Genomic DNA, 6,000 nt, shown 5'->3' on the forward strand with positions numbered 1-6,000 from the left:
GGTGCTGGAGGTTACTGCTCAGGGTGTAAAGCAAAGCGATACAATTGAATGAGAAAGTACACGGAATAATACGATACAACACAATATGATACAATATGGATTTCAGTAAGATTCTAACTCATGAGAAAAGATACAAAATGATACATCATGTTATGATACAATACAACTACATGATTTGATTATTATATTGATATTATACCACAAAACACAACAAGATTTAATTTTTCAGATTGTGATGAAAAAACAATCAGAAGCTAGAAAACAGTTCAAAGTAAGTTTATATGTCTCTGAATAGATTTCTATTGTTAAACATTTAAATATGAAAAAAATACTTTCATTTTTTGTTGCTGTTATTTTGTTTACTTTTTTGAAGATGATTTTTGGCCTTTTGATTGACTCAACCTTTTATTGTCCCCTGAAGGATACAAGTGAAGAGGCAATACTACAGATAAATCTAAAAACAGATGAGTGATCTTAAACTGGGAAAGATCTTAACAGTAACAAAAGGCATCAGTCTGCAGTGTTTATTAAGAGCTATTTGGGCAGTTATAAGCAGAACAATACAGACTAGTGACAGAGTGAAACCCAAATTGATACAGTCACTAAGCTAGAACACTGCTCTGTTTCATGTTGCAATTTACCATTCTTTTGGCTCATTGCTGGGCATATTGTACAAATAATATTATTGTGAAATCACCAGGTCTTTTCTCTTGTGGCACTGGTGCAAGTTGTCTCCTGTGATGAAAAGAAGTAGTCTGACAAAACTCTGAGTGAGTGTTTACTCACTTGAGGTGTCATAATCTTATCAATGCACTGTTCTCCCTGCAGCACGCATCTTCAAACCCCATCCTCTGACGATCACTACCGAACGACTGTTTTATCAGCAGAATACAGAGAGGGAGGGAGCTCTGTCAGATCCACACCTTCCTGCTGATTTGAATTCAAAGTGTGAGCTGTCGTATGAAGACAAGAAAACCCTCAGGAGCGAGACCACTACACCCTTCAAGAGATATACATTGACTGTGAGATGGAGTAAAACTAGTAAAAACCACATTTATTTTCATAAACCTTTGACCAAATATGAATTCTCACCAATGGAAAAAAACAAAACAGAACCAGAAATTTCTCTGGAATATGAGAATGAAAAAATGTCTAATAAGGTAAGTTATCTAAAACAGACTGAGTTTATGTGTCACCAGAAACAAACACCACATGATGAAAATAAAACTTAAAGCAGATAAAAACTTGAGACAAGTAAAACAATCAGTTCTTTTATTCTAAAAAGATGCTTTTTATAAACAGAATTATAATCTCAAACCATTTAATGTCTGCCCGTAAAACTCTGCCGCTGTTCAGTTAGTCTTCTAACCTGCTCTGCTGTTTTTAAGGGGAGTGATAAAGGAAATAAGAAAGAAGCCTGCAGGAGGTAAACTGAAACACAAACGGTATCTTCTAAAAGTCGAAAAGGAAAAGAGGAATCAATTGTGTCGGATAGAAAAATAAAAAGTCACTGACTGTTGGTGCTTAGCTTGTTGAATGAGAGTTGTAAAGAATTACATCTAAAAATTTCATGCAAATTCCCTTCAAAACTGGGATGCTGTTGTTTTATAAGTTAACTTCAAGTTCCTCTTGCCATCTTACTTTTTGTCTCAATACATTTACTATTACTTTTTTGGTTAATTTCCAAAATTTTACACAAGGCTGAAATTTGATGTGGGAAGTTGGCACATTTATAGTTTTTATACAAGTACCGCTTCAAGTGGTGATAATCTCTGATTATATATATATATATATATATATATATATATATATATATTTTTTTTTTTTTAATTATTGCTTTTTTTGCTGTAGTGTTTGACTTTTAAATATCTAAATTAATCTGAACTATATTCTTTTTGTAAAGATTCAAATTGCACAACTCCTTTTTTCCTCAAATTTTCTATAAACTGTCTGAATACACTAACTCCTATTGTACCAAACTGAAAAAATATCTTCCTCTTTGTTTGGAGTGAAGTCAGTGTCATTCCTTTGTTTTGTCAGTACAAACAGTTTTTGATGTACTGAGTTATAAAACAGTAAAATAAGTGAAAAAACAAAACAAAACAAAAAACAACAACAACAAAAAAACAGAATAATTGCAATAAACAACATACAAAGCTCTTAGAATAGTATATAATATTTATAATATAGTATTTTCCATTCAAATTTATTACTGAGTTTATTTTTTAAATGTTTTTTGTAAATCTGATTTTATATTATAATTATTGTTATTGTTATTAATAATAATAATAGTAGTAATAATAATAATAATATTTTATCATTATTAATATTATATTATTATTTTTCTTTTTTCTTTTTTCTTTTTCTTTTTGAGGGAAAGTCAGTCTAGGCATACCTTCAGCATTGCCAAGCTTGGCATTAGCATAGCGTCAGGTTAAATCTTTTGGTTTATGCTATCTGTTTGTTTGCTGTTGTTTTTTTTTCTTCATACTTCTCCCTAAACAAAGTTTAAAAATAAAACAAACATTTGAAATAAAAATATAAAGATAAATGCATCATTTTCACAATGACACTGATAGGGTTTTCCAGAATTGTGCGGCATGTTGCCCTGGCATACAGATGAATGAATAAAGAAATGAACAGTGACAGCGTTCTTGAGTCACAGTTTTGAAAGGTGACAGTTATCCCTGTTTATGAGAGAAAACAGAGTGTCATTTGCATGAAGTAGGTGTGGGATGCGATTGGCTCTCTGTCTGTTCACTGGGTGTGTCCGTGTCTGGGAATCAAGGGGGAGTCATGTTCTCACAGCAGCGTTAGCTGGGGGTAAGGAGAGGAGAGGAGAGGAGAGGGGGAGTCAGGGGGTTGTTGTGACATCTACACAGCTACACACACGATGGCAGTGGAGCAAGTAAGGGCATGATGCAAGTCACAACTCTCATTGTCCCATATACACACTCCAACATGCGTTTGCATACATGCACACACACACAATTACTGTTAATTCGTGCATCACATTAAGATTACTGCAGTTCATTGGGAAAAGGTGACTGCACACATACAGACACGGTCACAAAACCAGGACGTTTGTACGATTTGTCAGAACATGCTGTCGTCCAAGGGGTTGATGACAATAGATATTGTTAGTTTCAGTGGAGTTTCTGACAGAGTGATAAGGTGTGTCTGGACTTGTTCAGCAGAGAGTGGCTGGTTGTTGTCCGGTTACTCACAGCGCTGTAAATCGGCTTACTCAGCCTGCCTCTGTCACAATCAAACAAGTGTGTGTGTGTGTGTGTGTGTGTGTGTGTGTGTGTGTGTGTGTGTGTGTGTGTGTGTGTGTGTGTGTGTGTGTGTGTGTGTGTGTGTGTGTGTACAACAGCGGTGTAATAGAGTGGCAAGGCAAACACAAGTTGTCAAAAATAAGAAAAGAAGATTGATACCCCACCGTGCTCTGTTACATTCAAACAGTAAATAGTAACAGCCAACTGACTGATCTAAGCATGAAAATGGGAATAGGGCATTTTGATCAGCCCCTCTTCTGTCCAGAGACACAAAATGTATATATCTATTACTTATTTGGATGCTAATTTGGAATAAATGTGTATGTGTGCACCCCATGTACAGAGTTCTCAGCACCTGGTCACCTTTGCTGTCCTCTCAAATAAAGGTAGAAAATACAGTTAGATTAAAAAGGCCAGTTGTCAGATAAAGCAAGCATAACTTGCCGCACTTGTGACATTTATGGGTCTGTGTCATTCAGATGGAGAGGACTTTACATTCATCTTCCATATAATTCTATTTGAGGAAAACAGCACAGGAGTCAGGTAACATGCTTATCACATGGTATCCAGCTAAGATATCATTTTCCTCAACAAACTGTGATTATGTTACATGAGACATTTTAATATACAGCTATTTCAAGGTGTGATACCTACACCCTTGTAACATCTCACCTCTCATTTGAATGTCACAGAGGCACAATGATGGGCCAGGGTCATCCCACACTGTGCAGAAATAAGAGGTATGAACAGAGTCCTAATGGAGCAGTGGCAAGATCACTGTGAACCTGCATGTGTGTGTGTGTGTGTGTGTGTGTGTGTGTGTGTGTGTGTGTGTGTGTGTGTGTGTGTGTGTGTTTGTGTGTGTGTGTGTGTGTGTGTGTGTGTGTGTGTGTGTGTGTGTGTGTGTGTGTGTGTGTGTGTGTGTGTTTGTGTGTGTGTGTGTGTGTGTGTGTTTAAAAAAAAAAGCAGACTTTTCTTGCAGAAATTATAAAATGTTTACAGCCTGAAAAAAAGGTTTGGTTCTGAATACCTTGTTTCTCTTCCAGCACAGTACAGGGTTTTTTTTAAATCATTTTGTACTCGTTAGTAAACTTACAAGTTTTGTCAATTTTGGAGATGGCTGGTTTGACTGACAGACACCCTTTGGTCATCTGGGCTAAAGACCCAGCTCTCACCTTGTCCAAATTCAAATTAAGCTTGGTTGTGTCCAGCATTTCCAGATTTGCACCCATCGACTAAGGGCTCCAAAAGTTCAAAAGTAACAAAAACAAAGTGGTGACATCACAGATGCTACATCAACAATTTATGGTGACACCATGTGAAATTAAACACTTCACCACCAATATCATGCTGTTGTGGAATCAATGTAAAAGTACGTAACTGGGATAATGGTAAATATGTTTTTGTCATGATAAAAAGGAAAACAGAACAGAAATGGATTATGATTATTATTTATTATTATCAATTTGTTCATCTTACACTTGCTAGTACTGCCTCAAACCCGATAGAAAACATATATTATTTCTAGAAGTAGATATAGATAAAATTGTGTTTTCAATACAGATTATTTTTTTATTTGATTTGTTTTACATGGAACTTATGAAATTATCTTTTTGTGTTGTGCTATTTTAGCCTTCAATGCTTAAATTAGGATGCTAATTTGGGGATTGAGTCCTAAAATTAGTGACAAAACGTTTTCAGCCCCTTTGAAATATATGACATATGTGGGACAGTGCAGATGCGTCATGTTTACGACAAGATGGAAACTTGCTCCTGGGGCTTCCTGAGAGTCTGGGTAATGACAGTACCCGTAGGATCAGTCTGTGATGTTATTTTCCACAAGATGTAACCTTCACTGTTCCTTCTGAGTACATCTAAGATTAAAAAAAAAAAAAAGTTTTAATCCGATTAAACAAAGTCTTTTTCCAAGCGAACCTTTTCAGGTGCTTGAAAAAAGGTTTGGAAAAGACTGAGGGCGTCCTTAGAGGAAATGTTGCAATCAGGAAGTATTTGTCCTGTAAATGTGGGGTTCAAAGAACAGATTAACACTCATAATGGAGGCTGATTTTCATGTTGCATTTTTAAACAAAGAGGAGCCTTTTTTGTAACTTTAACATTGCTGAAAATAATGAGAAGCTTATAATCCAAAAGAACACAGGCAACAGTAAAATAATCACATTTTCCATCTAAATCTTGGCTGATTTTTAATCCTCGCTTACTCATCCCTTCCACTGTCTGCTTCGTGTGATGTCACTTAGCGTGTGGAGCACTAACATTGCTATGTGGTTACAATGGGGGCATCTGCAACTAAGTGACGTAGCATGTTTAACATGCACATCTCTGAAAGATTTCATTACTGAGCAGCTGACATGTACTTATCTTGACACACATCTGTGTGTGTCTTTCTTCTGTCTGCCGTGAAGGAAACAAGTCGCTTATTATGTAAGTGGCTATTTCACTTCAGCAAACTTCACTTAAAGGATGGAAAAAATAAATACTGTTATGATGTCACTCTGCTGGGCATCCTTATAGACAGTGAATAATGGAGAAAAAAAAAAAACTAAAAAATTATGATTATTTTGCTCCTTTTCCATGAATCAGCTGGGAAATAGACGTGTAAAAATCAACACCAACAACAGGATGCATTTCAAGGCTAGCTAAAGTGTGCTAGCAGCTCAAACTATTAAATTCTGGGAGACATCAAAGCAAGAGACATTGGCCA

This window comes from Halichoeres trimaculatus, unplaced genomic scaffold, assembly GCF_033239565.1.
Source record: "Halichoeres trimaculatus isolate MK-OKI-2021-1 unplaced genomic scaffold, fHalTri1.1 fHalTri1_scaffold_13, whole genome shotgun sequence".
NCBI lineage: Eukaryota > Metazoa > Chordata > Actinopteri > Labriformes > Labridae > Halichoeres > Halichoeres trimaculatus.